This window comes from Crocodylus siamensis, chromosome 8 (assembly GCF_052110815.1).
Source record: "Crocodylus siamensis isolate JL-2025a chromosome 8, ASM5211081v1, whole genome shotgun sequence".
NCBI lineage: Eukaryota > Metazoa > Chordata > Crocodylia > Crocodylidae > Crocodylus > Crocodylus siamensis.
The window spans coordinates 25477262-25493879 of NC_143402.1; the positions used below are offsets into that span (position 1 = coordinate 25477262).

At 42.4% G+C, this 16618-nt stretch overlaps 1 long non-coding RNA gene across 1 annotated transcript in view; it reads left to right on the forward strand.

Annotated features, from left to right (window-relative positions):
* Positions 1–6513: 6513 nt before the first annotated feature.
* LOC149858235 (uncharacterized) overlaps positions 6514–16618 on the forward strand; it is a 40879-nt gene continuing 30774 nt past the window's right edge. Inside the window, exon 1 of the long non-coding RNA XR_016443720.1 lies at positions 6514–6566. This is a non-coding gene — a long non-coding RNA (uncharacterized LOC149858235). The remainder of the gene's footprint in view (positions 6567–16618) is intronic.

The following is a 16618-nucleotide window of genomic DNA, read 5'->3' on the forward strand; positions in this document are numbered from 1 at the left end:
GGTGCAAGGACTGTGCAGTACTAGTGGTTACTCCACAGTCATTTAGTAAAGCAAGGACTAAATGACTGTGTAGTAACAACTGCACAGTTGGAAGCTTGCATAGATGCATCCAGTGTAACATTAATCCTCTAAATACAGATGAACAACAGAACAAACCAGACTAAAGGATATTGATCGGGCAACCTTATAACTCTGTTCATATACAAACTATTACTTCAAATTAAGCCTATAAACTGTAAGGCACAGCCCACAAATATAATCAGCAGTCCTTAGACTACCTGGGTGTCCTCCAGGGCAGGGGCCCCACTCCCAAGGTACCACTAGAGGAAGGGAGGTGGGGGAAAAGAAAAAGGAGAAGACCCCAAAGCTCCCCTGCTATCACCCAGGAGCGGCCCACGTGATGCCCCTTTGCAGCTCTCAGGGGGAGCAGGGGGCCCTCCCCTGTGGGGACGCTCTCTCCAGGGTAACTTACTACTCCGCAATCATGGAGGGTTGCCTCTTGTTCTCCAGGTCAAGCTCTGGCCCCTGCCGGGTTTTCCTGCCACCTGACTACTGCTGCCATCCTGGCTTAGGGCCACATGCACCACTGTGTGTAGTGGGCACTTTGCCTTGTGCTAGGGGTTGGAGGCCTGGACAACTTTGTTCAGCAGCAGGGCTCGGTCTGTCCCCGGACCCTCTGGGCAGCGTCGTCTGCACTGAGCTGCTGCCCCATGTCAGCAGCTGTAGACCTGAGCCACCTCAAGCAGCTCCCAGAGTCTCTTACCTCCATGCAGCACCTCCTGCACTGAGCTTCCAGCCTTGTTCTGGGGGTTGAGGACCAGAGCCACCTCAGGGGCTCCAAAGATCCTCCTCCGTGCACTGGCCTGTGCACTGTGTCCCTGGCCACATGCCTGACACAGCTCCCAGGGTCTGGATGCTGCGCACCATGCTGCACACCAAGAGCCTAACTGCTGGAGCTGTTCCCTGCTTCCCGCTGATAAATCTTCAGGGGCTTTTCCTGGGCTACTGCTTTGCCCTGCTGAGCAGCTCTCCTCAGCCCCACTCTTCTCTCTTCTCAGTCCCTGAGGCAGGTCTCTTGTGCTGGACACGAAGCTCCTTTTATACGCTGCGGGGCTCCGCCCCTGAAGTCTTCCAGACCTGACAGTTTGCAGTCTTCAATCAGGTCTGGGAGAGCTCTTCTGCCCCTCCCCTCAGGAAAGGGGCATGATGTTATTTCTCTTGCTGCCTCCTGATTGGTGGATGGGCTCCACCAATCAAAACAGCAGGATCTCAAGCCTGGGACTCAACCCAAGCTCTGAAAGGTAAGCCTGCTACAATATATGCCATTCTGATGGAAAAATGCTGATCCTTTCTCCCTCATCTTATTACACTCAGAAGAAAACAGAGGTCTTCAAGCATTATCTCTCAGTAGAGGCTAAGCTAGTTACTCAAGTTTTACATGGCTCACATCCCACTTGCTCCCATTTGGCAGCCCGTCCTTATCATCCTGTCCTGATGAATCAGCATCTTTTGAAGTACATCTTGTCAGTTATCCAGAGGAAATGCTGCCTGGTGAAGTGCTGATGTGGCAATGAGAATCAGCCATGTAGCAGGTGGAAGAAGGAACAGATGCAGCGCAGCAAATTAAAGCACAAACAAAATTAAAGCAAATAAGTAAATATAAACTAGTGCCATGCTTCTCACACTATGGTGTATATTATTCCTGGATTAAGACACATCAGCTAGACGACATTTTACAAGAGTCCCAGCACCTCAATCCTATAATCAATAGCTTGTACATGCTACAGCACAAAGAATTCTTATCTAGAAGACCACTTTGAATTCAGTGAATTTATTTAATCCCTGATGCCTGTGGAGCATCAATCCTGTCTTCTGGGTTAATTTATTTATTCCAGGGATCTATTTTTAGTCTGTCAAGTGCTTGACATTTGATAAGAAGATTTTCCCCTTTTCTTAAAAAAAAAAAAGACCACAACTGAAAAGTATTGTTTATAGAAATTATTTGTTATTCCTGGCTACTTCTCCTGAGCCAGAAAGTCCTATTATTAGTAGTAATGCCATATACAAATAGATTGGAGCATGCTACTTTTCCACACTGACTGTCAATGCATGTTTCTAAATCAGTAGCTGATACTCTATGGATCTTCCTTTTTTCCCCTTCAGCTTTATCCAAAGAACACTGTCTGCTCATTTCAGAAAAGAATTACTTTCCTTTGAGATCCATTCAAGATGTGTACAGTATTTAGTTTGGGAGTTGTAATGAATGTTTGTGATGCTCTTATCTTACGGAACTTGAAATACTGAAGTTACTGTACCATGAACAATAGGTTGAACCCAAAGGAAAACAGTGGTTTGAATCATGTGAATACATAGATGTTTGTTGTTAAAAAGGAATAATAATGTGAAAAAATGCTGTATACAGCCAACACTCTGATGATATAGTAGCAATTATTATCAGAGCTGTAAAGAATGCATTCTAATTAACCCAAATGGTAGGTACTAAACATTTGATTATAAAAGGTTAGATTCAAGCTGTCTGTGCTTTAGGGACTGGCAAAAAGAAAAAAAATCTTGTCTGACCTTGACTGATTAGAGTAATGATGGCTTCATAAAAGCAAGGAAAAAATAAAATAAAGTAAAATAAAGAGCAATTGTGTGAGAAACACAGGGTTAATTATATTTTCTCTCTTCATCTTCCAATATTTCCCTGCATGGTTTCCATTAAAAATGTAACACATGGTGAAAAGAGTGAAGCATTTGTAGGATGGGGACATTAACCTGACAAAATATATTACCTGTCCTCAGAAATATTTTTGTAAAGCCACAGAATGTAATTGTTTTTTCCATTTCAGATGTTTTTAAAAATCTTTATTCTCTTTCCTCAGTGCAAAAATCATTCTGTATAAGAAGCCATTCATCCAACCATTCAGAAATGCTTTGGAAATATCATACAATAAAATGAATGCTTTAAATTCTGAAACATTTATTACTGCTAACACCTCATCTATTACGCACCGAAATAATTACAATGCATGGTGAATATGATTCAGTTCATACAGAAACAGAGACATCAGTTGAATTTGTCCCCAGTAAAAAAAGTAGGAAAACTTAGCAACTTAGACAAATCAACCACTGGATTAGACCCATTGTTTAGTGAGGTAAATGCCTCATGTACTGAGATACCTCCGATAGCTTCTTCTTAAACTAGACATGCCACCTATCAAATTAAATACAACGTTTTCAGAACTAACGTTGCTAGCTAGTGAATCAAATAAGTATCTCTGATATCCTATCAAAAAAAAGCTTTTGATCTGGTATCCCATGATCACCTTTTGGCCAAACTGCCCAGTTGTGGCCTTGGCTCCACCACGATCTGCTGGCTGGGAAACTGGCTCCGTGGTCAGACTCAGAGGGTTGTAATTGATGGCAGTCACTCATCATGGTGCCCTGTGACCAGTGGGGTCCCTCAAAGCTCTGTCCTTGGACCCATACTGTTCAACATCTTCATTAATGATGTGGACATTGGAGTCAGGAGTGGACTGGCCAAGTTCGCTGATGACACCAAACTTTGGGGCAAAGCATCCACGCCAGAAGATAGGCAGGTGATCCAGGCTGACCTGGACAGGCTCAGCAAATGGGCGGACGAGAACCTGATGGTGTTTAACACCGAAAAATACAAGGTTCTCCACCTTGGGAGGAAAAACCTGCAGCACCCTTATAGGCTCGGCAGTGCTATGTTGGATAGCACTACAGAAGAAAGAGACTTGGGGGTCATCACTGACCACAAGATGAACATGAGCCTGCAATGCGATGCTGCGGCTAGTAAAGCGACCAAAATGCTGGCTTGCATCCATAGATGCTTCTCGAGCAAATCCCGGGACGTCTTTCTCCCCTTATACTCGGCCTTGGTGAGGCCGCAGCTGGAGTACTGCGTCCAGTTTTGGGCTCCACAATTCAAAAAGGATGTGGAGAAGCTTGAGAGAGTCCAGAGGAGAGTCACACCCATGATCAGAGGTCAGGAAAGCAGACCTTACAACAACAGGCTGAGAGCTATGGGCTCTTTAGCCTGGAAAAGCGCAGGCTCGGGGTGATCTGATGGCCACCTATTAGTTTATCAGGGGTGACCACCAGGATCTGGGGGAACGTTTGTTCACCAGAGCGCCCCAAGGTATGATGAGGTCAAATGGTCACAAACTCCTGCAAGACCGTTTCAGGCTGGACATAAGGAAGAATTTCTTTACTGTCCAAGCCCCCAAGGTCTGGAACAGTCTGCCATCAGAGGTGGTTCAAGCACCTACATTGAACACCTTCAAGAGTAAATTGGATGCTTATCTTGCTGGGATCCTATGACTGCAGCTGACTTCCTGCCCTTAGGGCAGGGGGCTGGACTCGATGATCTCCCGAGGTCCCTTCCAGCCCTAATGTCTATGAAATCTATGAAATCTATCAATAATGAATCAAATTTATTGTACTTTTCTTGCAACATGTCTTGAAATAAGTTCATGAGGTGGAATAAATTCAACAGTGATTAAAATTTCTACAACTCACAGTAGACTTTATGCTTATCTTTACATGTTTACTTAGTAAGCTTCAGAACTTTTTGTCATCAAACAGCCTGTCTAACGGCATCTTAATTCTTAAATGCTTCAACTTTAAAGCAAGGTTCTTCAACTTAGTCTCATGCTTTCAAGCCAAGCCTATTGGGTTAAAGTTTTTACAGAAAGAAAACCAATGCTGCATAGGTGAGTGGGAATGGATTCTATAGGGAAAACTAAATGAACAGTTCCAATCTATCATTTTCATGAGCAATGAGTTTCTTTATATGATTGATACGATAAGATCCAATCTTGCAATCTTCATGCTGTCTTCTAAAAGCTAGATATTCCATCAATAGCTATCAGGCTTCACTGGGTTATCCCAACTCCTGCTGGACTGCAAAAGGTGGAAAGTACAGTAGAGTAATACTGAGGTGGGAGAAATTGGCTGTAGCTTCCTAAGATCTCCTCTCAGAACGTGTGTGAGCTGTAGGTAGCCAAACTGTTAGCAAAATGGATACTACTTCTAACAAATATACAATGTTGCACTCGTGTAATAAGATTACTGGCCTTTACTAGTTTTTTTTTTCTTTCCTGGCCAAAATCAACTGACAAGAATTAGGCTGGTAAAAGCTAATAACCTGGTCACTTGATAGTGGCCAGCATCTCCTAACTCTAGGGACAATGTAATGCTACTGCAGTGCTGATTGGAAGGGACCATACTGTGATTCAGTATGGATCTTATGGGAATCTTATGGAACCCTAAGTGGACTAAAATGCATTCTCCAATGGATGATGATTGTGGAAATATTACCCTTTCTGCCCACTGGTGAATGTCTTCTGAGGTGCACTGGTGCAACCAGCATTCCCTTTGGATACATGTGAGTCTATCTGCGCTTAAAATTGCCTTACTGTTTCATATCAGAAGAATACTAAAAGCTATTGTAACTGTACAGAAACCCACACACAGTCACTCCACATAGACTGGCAACCCAGCTGTGCTCTTCACTGTATCAAACATACCATGCAGGTGATCTGGGTTAGACACACAATGGAGAGCTCAAATAACGTTTTTGAATTTCCCATCCAGTTGAGAACACCAACACCTGTATAATGGTCTTAAAGTATTATTGTCCAATCACTATGTGAGAACTGGACACTGGTTTTACATTCAATAAATGACACACACTAAGCATTTGTAAGAAGCTCTTGCAGAGGTTTAATTTAAATGAGAGGGGAAAGCCTTAGCTCAGCTGTAGCCTGGTGATTTGGAGATCAAAAAAAATACCTAGGGTTTGAAAAATAAGAAAGCATACAAAATAGAGAGGCAGCACCACAGGGCAGCAGAGTTTTAAAAATCCCTCTAACAAAAATCCATTTCATTTACTTTTTGGTACTTTTAGGTGCCGTGGGAGTTTGAAGTTTTGAAGTGAGGATCCAAGAAGTAGTTATGTAATATGCAGATTGCTGCCTCCTGTTAATATTTCATGCTCTGGGAACCTACTTTTCCATGGGAGGCATTACATAATGATTTCCATTCTCTCTCACTTTTTCTTTTACATGCTTTTTCTCAGCAGGTTCATTTGGTAAATGGGGAATCTGATGAGACAAATAAGTGGCCTGCAAGCATAGCTCAATCTGTCAAAGTTACTCTACCCCACAGCCCCACAGCTGGCTAATCCAGAGAGGCTGAGAAAGAGGCAGATTTTATCTGTTTCCACTACACCCGTATCTTTCAGGGTTCCTTTCACCAGTCAAAAGTCAGTGTAATCCTACTGAAGAAATGTTATGGTGAGAAGGAAGCCAAATCCACTCTGTCTCCTTAGGGCTGAGGTCTGGGGCAGAAATGTGTCTCCCACAAGTCAGATTTCTAGCCTACAGGCTCTTCCCTGAATCACCATCAGGCACAGAGCCAGCAGCTATTTTTGTTTCAGATTCAGCCCACGTCTCCAGTTCTCAGTTTGTGAAGTTTTCATGACTCAGGATGAAGCCACTCTCAGCAAGGGAACCAGTGTTTTATTTTTCTGTAAGGTACAAGAACGGGTGCATGCGTGTCTGTGTGCGTGTGTGGGTGGGTGTGTGGGTGGGGGTGTGCATGTGTGGGAGAGAGGGAGAGAGAAAGAAACCATGGTTTTGTTCTGCAGAGAGCTTTAGCCTGTGCCACAGACACTTCAAAGACTTCAAAGGCAGGAGATGCCCGCAGCTAGGGCTGAAGCTGAGATGAGAACTGCTGGTTTCAGTTGACACTGGAGATTTTAGGATCTTAGGGCATGAAGCACTTTTCATTCATTTTAAATTAATTAAAATGGAAAAATTTGAAGGAGAAATAGTTTTGAGATTCATTTCTGAAGCTCTTTTTTCACTTGAAAATTCCAATTTGAGATTAAACAAGCCTTTAAACAGACTTTGAAATGAAAATATTCAGTGTTTAAAGAGTGGCTGTAGAAGCTCACTAGTGGCAGCCATTCTGAAATGGCTGCTTTTCTCTTTTCAATAGCAATAATACAGGCAGTAGTTTACTGTCTAGTTTCGTATCAAATGCTTGGGCAAGCTGTATTTGGCAGATTTAAACAGTGTAAGATGCTACAAATCTACTGAATGGAATGGAGTTGTGGCCAGTTACAAGAGCTTTTAATTTTTGCCCCATGCCATCAAATTTGACAGTAAAATGCATTCCCCAGGTAAATAAAGTTCTTGGATTCCAAAGGCCTTAATTCTCATTTCTTCAGCAAGGCCCATTTAAACCATCCTGACAATGAAATAGAGCTTTTAAGTGGATGCAAATGTAATTTTATACTAAATCTCAATGGGACTTCAGCATGTGATTAAAGTGCTTAACCACTTACCTATTGGAATAACAATGGGTTCCCAAAATGAAGCCTTTCTCTCTCTCTGCCCATCTGTTCTAGGTTTCTCTGTTGCTGTTTCTGTTCATTTTAGCTTCCATTGTAACTTCAGTTGCAGAGGGGGCACTAGTGCTGCTTACTGGCAGAAGAGTATTCATTGCATTGCAGTAAGCAGTATTATAATTGGTACTGAGCTCCCTTTTCTGGACACAGCCAGATTGGATTGACTGGGGGATTCCAGTGAATTGCAGGTGTCATAGCACCCATCACAATAAAATCCTTTGGTCTTTAAGCAAGAGTATATTTGCCTAGAGGCTACAGAACTGGATCCATCAGACTGATGTTCTTTATTTTCTAGATCAGCCACTATGGAAGCACTGAAACTCTAGAAAAGAAAAGCTGTAAACATTTTGAAGAACACCTTGTTCTTAATATTTATTTGCCTATGTGTCTAAAAACCTGGCCATGTGTACTTTAGCCATTATTTAACATACTTGTAGAATTTGTACTCTTTTCCAAACTTCTAATAGAGTAAATGTGTAAACATTTACAATGTAAATGCAATCTTTGGATCTATTTATCATTTGGGATTGCTGAACAATCACTGGAACTGTTATTTAAGAACTAGAAGGCAGGGTAAGCATGCACCTTTATAGACTAACTAAATACATGTGTGTGTGTATAAAGATAGATAGATAGATAGATAGATGTATCTATACCAATATCTACAGATATATATCCATATATCTATATATAGATATTGAGCACTAGCTTTTGGAAACCCAAGTCTACTTCATCAGATGCTGTGAAAGGATGTGCAGAAAGCAGAGTGTAAGAAGGAGACAGAAATTTAAGACCCATATCATTAGACACCTCTTTCAGCTCCACAGCGACAAGCAAGGAGCTCTAGACTTTACGCGTCTGCTCAAAGACATTGCAGATGGTGTGCCTTACACCACGGATCCCTGCAGTCCTGCTGGCTAGCCTGCATCTGAGCTACATCAAGATGGTGAGAAGACCACGGAGCAGAAGAGAAGTAACCTGCACCTGAAGCAGGCCCAAGGAGATTATGCTTGGCTGAGACACCTTGCCCTTCCAAATGTAATTGTAAACCTGCACTCGTTTTAGTAAAAAGTTACAAAAGTGTGTGTGTGTGTGTGTGTGTGTGTGAGAGAGAGAGAGAGAGAGTGCACATTAAGTTATTCCATGGCAACCTACCATTTCAGTGTGACAACACTTCTGTACTCTGTCTTGGCTGACGGCAACTCCCAGAAAAATGAAAAATTGGCATTTTGCTTTCATATTTTTCACAATTGGACCTCTAGGCATACTGCCCTCTGTGGCAGGGCACTGGTGGTGCCTGCCACTTTAAGGGCAGGACCTGACAGCATCCAGGTGCTTGATTGTGGCAGCCATTTTGAGAGACAGGCTACATGCGGTGAAGCAACAGTTTGCTACTGTCCGGATGTGAGAGACACATCAGCTGGCAGAGCTGAGGTCAGGAACACCTTGGAGATATGGGCTGGGGCTATAAGGATGGAGGCGGCTCCAGGTCCTGGGCATGACCTAGAACTCTGCTCTGCCAGGGAAGGGAGGCCTGGTGGGACTGCTGGTAGCCTGGCAGCCCCATGAAATGCCACGGCCATGAACCTCCCTGGTGAAAGGTGGGTCGGGGGCACTTAATAACTCTAGCCCCTGCACAGCCCTAGCTGGGTAATGCCTAGACCTACGAGGGCTTAGAAAGGCCTGTGGCTCAGTTGCCAGCAGAGTTGTGAGGGTAAAAGCAGGCAAACAGCTTAAACCTGACCCAAGGGACCTTAACTGGCTCATGCTGGGGCCAGAACCCAGAGAGGGGTCAAAGGGCCAGGGGCCACTGTGAGGGATGCCCAAAGAACAAGAGGTTCAGGATCCCAACTGGCCTGAGATGGGGCCAGGGCCTAAGGGGGAGCTGAAGGTCCCAGAGAGGGGACCACAGTTAATGGGGTGAAGGGTACAGCTGAGTTTAGCTGCCTGCGATGCCATCTGTGAGGCTTGGGCCACAGTATAGGGGTAGAATGGAGCTGTGGATACTCCCCTTAACATTGGGGTTCAGAATGGGCAGCCTCCTGCCTAAGTAATATCATAATCAGGTATCATCAAGGTGTGGTAGGCAACAGCGGCAGGCAGTTATCCCAGAGACAGGTGGGCGGCCCAACATCGAACTAGCTCCAGGAAGGCCTCCTGTTACACCCTCCTACTTGATATAACATTGCATATTGTATAGGTTAGCTTAGATCAATGGTTTTCAACCTTTTAAAATTTGTGGACCCCTAAAAAAATTGTGAATGGAGGTATGGACACCTTTGAATTGTAATTGTGGGTATTCAGATACTTTTGATTTATCATAGTTATCTTTTGTGGACCTCTTAGACATAGTCTGTGGACCCTCAGTGGTCTGTGGACCACAGATTGAAAACCACTGGCTTAGATCATTAACTGGTGTAAAATAGCATATTTTCATGGTTCGGCTGAGTTACACTTATCAAGGAAGAAGTTTAGGATCTTCAAAAGTAACTATTCTGATTTTACTAAGTAATATTAATAGGCACAAGAGATTACAGCATGCATTTTAATTGTAGAAGGTATGGAAAAGTTTTCTTTCATTGGACTCCTAAGAGTACTCTCAGAAAAGAGAAAATATTACTGTATATTTTTCCTTTCTAACACTGCCTGTGCCAGCAGGCTCTAAACAGATCTTGTAAAGTTCCCTCAGGAATACCTCGGCTTAGAAAGCTATGCAGGAAGCTGGCAGAGTTCAACTAGGTACAGCTGGTTTGCTCCCGATTGTCAGAATAGAATAGATTTTGGTTTTATATAGCGACTTTCATTCTCCAGCTATCTCAAAGTACTTTACAAAGAAAAGAGCAAAATACTGGTAGTCTAGTGTCTGTGCACGCAAATGGAGCAGCCATTATGTGCTGAACAATAGCTCTCACACAGACTTGGACATTACAACCTGTTTCCTTACAAGGGGAAATGTTGGCCAGGACTCTGGGGTTACCCCTACAGATTTCAAACAGTGCCATGTGATTGTTAGCTTCTACTTGTATACATACCTTAACCTTTCTTGGCTCCCCCACAATCTCACCTTGTGTGACTGTCAATTATAACACAGCATATACCTCTCAGCTGCCTACCAGAGAAATCAAGACTCTATAAATCACAGGAAATCAAGAATCTATGTATATCATGGAAATCACAGCAAGGACCACAGCCAGGCATGTTTACCAAAAAAGTAATAGACACATGTGCACTGCAGGCTAGTGACTTACTCTAAAAATAAAACATTTGAAAGATCCTTTCAATTTTTAGCTGAGATTCCTTTTCTAAATTCTGTCCTTTTATGAGTCAAATAGCTAATTAAATAGAAGTTTGTACAAGGGGCATTTCTATACCAGGACCAGTTATAAAATAACTAGCAAATTATCCTCATGAAATTAGATTGTGACTTTATATACAGCTTTGCGTTTGGAGCAGTGCCTTTACCAAGAGATGCCAAAGGAAGCTCTTACCACTGCACTCTTATCCACTGGGGGGGAGAGGAACAGGGGAGGGGAGAGAGAAAGGAACAATTTACTTCTAGCTTACACCAGCAATACTTTTACTATCTAATGCCAGAGAATACATAAGAAGACACAGCTTCACCCATTTCCTGGATGTCTCTCATGTCTTGCAAGGGAAGGAGAGCAAATTACCAAATTATGTACCCAAGATTTTCATATAGGTATAGACGTTCCTATTCTCTCTCTCTGCCTCTCTCTTGTACAGATGTCACAGTCTAGCCCATGGAGAAGTTAAGTTTGGACTAAAGGTCTTAAAGTATTTGCAGGTCCTTTATGGCTTATGCTATTTTTTACTTGAACTTGGTTCGGGGTTAAAATAAATGCAAAAACAAAACTAAGTACAAAAGCTGAATCATTCATTTAATTTAGTGCGCTACTCATAAGCAAGGCATTGCAGTACCTGGTGAAGGATGCAGTGATGTCTAATTATGGATAATACAGCTAATCAGTACCAATCAACATTTTATGATCTTGACTTAATATTTAATATAATGTTAATTATAATTGCTTTTGACATAAATTGTGCAAAACACTTGGTATCATTTCTGATCCCAGCATGCCTCAGATAGCATGCAAAAATTCAGAGTATCAATTATATGTGTAAATCTTATGTTATATATTAATTGCTGATGTGATGCACGACAGGCTGTTTGATTATAGTACACAGATGTTCAGCCACCAGGGGGAGCTTTTGTCTCTAAATTTTTGCTTATCAGAGAAAACCTATCTTTGCACTCTTCTCCTTGGTTCTTCATTTTGAATGGTGATGTTAATTAAGTAGTGGTGAGTCTGAATATTAGAATGGAGTTTTTATCACACATAAGTACCTTCCAGCTACAAACAAGAGAAGTTCATTTAATTAAAAATAATTTTAATGTAAGTTAATGTGAACACAGTTCAGTGACTCTGAAATTTTTTTCAAAGTCTAACATGAGGCTTCAGGAAAAAAACCAAAATAATTTGGATGAAGTATTCAATACATTCCTGTATATGCAGAGCGTTCACTGCGCTTTTTCTGACTTTCTGGAAATTTGGGGATCATTCTGAAGAGTTCAGTCAATAGAACCTGAGATATTTTGATTGATTACTGAAAAAAGGTGACATCTGCCTTTCCCTGTTTCTGCTCAAGTTCTTTAACTGGACTAATTTGGAGAGTTTTCCATTAGGGTCCATCTCCCTTAGGATTTTCAGTTTTCCAGTAGTGGGGTCTCATGAATATATTTCCTTACAGGTCTCTCTAAGATTTTTCAGTGTAGCATTTAGGTAAATTTGAAAATATATAATCTACCCATGGAATTCCCTTCAGTCTTATTCATTTATTCTTTGAAAGCCACACTGCCCTTGCAGGTAGATTTCAAGCATTCCTGAATTTAGAACTGTTGATCAGTGTTAAAATGATTAATTATGAGGAAAACAGGACATTTTACTACTTATCAGAGTCTGGATACAGGGACATATTTAAAAAAAACAATGCCTTTTGAAAAAATGTTAATTAATTGAGATGCTTAGAGTTAGGATTCATCCTGTTTTAGCATGAAGCCTATGTGAGTAAGTACCTGTAAAAAGTCATTTAACTTTTTTTAGGTGAGGGAAGTACTTGTACACTATAGACACACTGACTTTTGCAATCCATTGACTTATTTGGTCAATTTCAGCGATTTCACTTGCTTTATAGACAGACTGACCTATCACTTAACTCTTCAAAATGCTGGAGTCGTTACAAAGAAAATTGATGCATCAAGCAAAAATGCTCTTATATCATTATGAATCTAGGCTTGGAGTACATAAAATTGTTGCAATTAAGATGCTGTGCAAAATTCTGACTCTGCATTATATTTGTCTCTATTGTATATTGTGCTTAACCTTTTCAGACCTGAGCACTTAAAAATACATTTTTAGAGACCTAAATAAATTTAGTTTTCAGAGGTACTGGATAGATGGTACTGGCTTCTGAGGAAGATAAAATCAGGCTATTTTGATTTGGTTTCCGAGTGTAATACAGTCAAAACTTGGACCCACCAAATGAAATGGCAAAACCCCCATTATCTATCATGGGTCCAGAATCTGGTCCTTTTGCATCCATGGTTTAAAAGTTTGGCTTATAGTTTTAATTTGTTTTTGCAACAATGGCACATCAACATTTTTATTTTAAAAAATCTGTTTTATTCTTCTTGTTCAAAACACATGAACAATGGTGCGCACAGACTGGTTTAAAAATGGTCTAAGGCAGACGAGGATGGATGTAGTAACAGACTTAATCGGTTTAGGTTAGACCATATCCTCTATTGATTCATGCTAATTTGCTGTCTGTTGGCATCCCAAGGGGCCTTTGCAGCCCCTCCAGCTGGCCCCTCCTCACAGGGAGATGTGCTAGCACTCACCAGCTGCTTGGCTGCTCTGGGCTGTCACAGACCCGAGCCCCAACAGAGACAAGCAGGTGTCGGGGCAGGAGGTGGGGATGCTTGTGTCTTGAAGAAAGGATAGGAGCACTCCTTTGAAGGATGGATCAGGCCTCTTGGCGCTCAGCACCAGTGGCAGCCAAGGGGCCTGATCTTTCCTTCTACAGAGTGCCCCTATCCCTGCTGCCCAACACAGGCCTCTTTGAATGTCTGGAGTGTCTTGCTGGCTGTCAGACACATCTCTCCAACCCCCTGCCATCACCTCTGAAATCTCTGGGACTCTGGGAGCACCCTTACCTTCTGGCCTCACCCAGTGCACACCCCCACCACCAAATAGCAAACTTGTGTTCCATTTGCTCCCTATCCAATCTATGCAGCTTAGAAAAACAAACAAAGATTCAATCAATTCTGCTCCAGGCTTTTTCACTATTTGTACTTAGTGTCTGCCTGTAGACAGTGGCAGCAGTGCACATGGTAGCTCTGATTGGCTGACTCAGACTGTTCAGGGTTACTCTGTACCTCCCAGCAACGCAGTGTGGGGACTATGCTGTGGCTTCTCTCAGAAGAAAATGTTTACAGACATTTGCTCTCCTAGGAGTGGTTCAATCCATGAACACCATGTGCTCCCGGAGGCTGGAGGGGCCCAGCGACTGCCCACAGGTGGCGGTGGTGGTGGCTGTGGCAGGGGCATGGCAGCAGCGAGCAGGGAGCTCCTGTAGGTGGCTATGACAGTGTCAGCAGCAGGGGGAGGCAAGCACCAACAGGCAGTCGGTGGCCACCTGCAGATGCTGCCAGCAGTGTTTTCAACAGGGGGTTGTGGTGGCAGTGGTGGTGGTGGCAAGCGTCAACCACCCGCAGGAGCCACCAGCAGCGTCAGCGGCACTTTTTGCAGGGGGTGCATTGCCAAGGTTAAGGGGTGCACATGCACTTACATGTGCCAATGATTCGATCCTTATTGTTCTCAGGTTATTTTTCTCTTGCAGTGGCCATTTTTGCTTTGGGAGAAAAATTCTGAACATCTGTTCAGTCATGGTTTCTCTAGGAAGAGCAGTGACTTTCCTATGAGAATCAGAATATCTGTATGCGGCCTTAGAGACAAGTCATTCAAAGGCATGGCCTTTCATATGCAAACATGGGTTCTCAAAAAGCTGGGAATATTATCAGCACAGAATTAAAAACAGGGCTAGATCTTCAGTTAGAGTAAATTCCCATAACTATATTGTAGCCAATGGAATTGCTCTGGTTCATACAAAATCTGGATCAGATTAATTTTTTTAAAGTAACAATCAGTTCGAATGTTACTGTTCTCAGGGTAAGAAAATTTAAAAGAAAATCTCACAGGATTTTCTGTTTTTCATATATAACATTTTGGGCTCTTTTGCAGAGCGATGAACATCCATGGCAGCAACAGATACATAATTTTATGGTTGTAGACTACATATCCAAGACCTACGAACATGAGTAGAGGCATTTGCCAGTACTAGTTTGTACATGACAATATACAGAAAACAAAACATAATCTTAGCTGCAGACCCAGCCAGGATGATCCATGATTTATTAAACTTTATCTTGGGGCAATAAACTTTGTGGCCCACAGAATGTAGCATAAAGGTTTAATAAAAGCATGCTCATAGTAAGCATGGCTTCTTAACTAAAGGGCTCATAGTAGACCTTGTAGGGAATATCATTGATGTTCTGTCTACTAATGCCACATAGATTGAGGAAATGGAGACATTTCTGTGAGACACTATTGTTTAACTATAGACAAAAAGTACACCCAGCTTTTGGACACACATAAACAGAAAGATTCTCCGGGACCTCACTGGCATTGTTACCATTGCCATATTAATTCTACTCTTCTCTGCTTTTGTTGTTTAAAACCCTTCCTGTCCAGTATATTATCTTTGAAATACATATTTAACTTCATTGTTACTAAACCTGAGTGAATAGACCTGGCAGAAGGTAGCCAGAGGGGTCCCCCAGGTTTTTGGTACTTGGACCAGTGCTTTTCAACATCTTTATCAATGATCTGGATGTGGGGGTGAAAAGCATGCTGGCAAAGGTTGCTGATGACTCTAAGCTGTGGGAAAGTGTGGCCACACCTTAGGGGGGCTAATGATCCAGGTAGACCTAGACAGATTAGTTAGATGGGCAGACCAGAACCAGATGCTGTTCAACACTGAGAAGCGTAAAGTGCTCCATCTGGTGAGGCAAAATCCACAACTAACTTACAGACCCGGTGGTGCTCTGCTAGTTAGCACCATGTCTGAAGGAGATGCGGGGGGTGGGGTGTCATAATTGACCATAAACTGAATACGAGCCACCAGTGTGTTGCTACTGTTAGCAGAGCAAACAATATGCTGGCATGCATCAACCAATGCATCTGAATCAAAACTAAGGAAGTTATTTTCTACTCAACGGTGTTGAGACTGCAGCTGGAGTACTGCATCCAGTTCTGGGCACCACACTTCAAGAAGAAGCTTGAAAGAGTCCAGAAAAGAGCCACTCATAAGATTAGAGGCCTGAAGAGCAAGCCATATGAGGAAAGGCTGACATACGAGACTGTTCAGCCTAGAAAGGAGAAGACTTCATGGGGGATTTGGTGGCAGCTTACAAATATATCGGGGAGAGCATCAGGAACTAGGCGAACAACTATTCACCAAAGTGCCCCGGGGGAAAACCATGAGCAACCATTATAAACTCCTAGAAAAAGGTTTCAGACTGGCTATAAGGAAAAACTTCTTCATGGTTCATGTGCCCAGACTTTGGAATAGACTCCCAGCAGTGGTGGTGCAGGCACCTACTCTGGAGCTCTTCAGAAGGAGACTTGATGCACACCTTGCTGGGGTTATTTGACCCCAATAGTCTTTCCTGCCCAGAGCCAGGGAGCTGGCCCTGATGATCTCACGAGGTCTCTTCCAGCCATAAATTTCTGTGAATCTGTGAATAATTTGAAGTGAATAATTTATCCAAGGAAAATTTCACCTCCTTTTCAGCTTACAGGTTTCTTGTATGAACCGATTATTCACATTATTCACACTTATTGACTTAATAATTTTGGTGAATAAGTCTGTCTGTAGATGGAACTTGAGTACTTTGTTGCAATACTTCATAGTCAAAATTCTAGCTTTTAATTGGTTAATTATGATTGGTTACATGGCCCATATGATATTTTTTTCTGTTTTCTCAGGGAGTATGTACCTCTCCTAGGATCTATTGTCTCTTTTGAATACTCC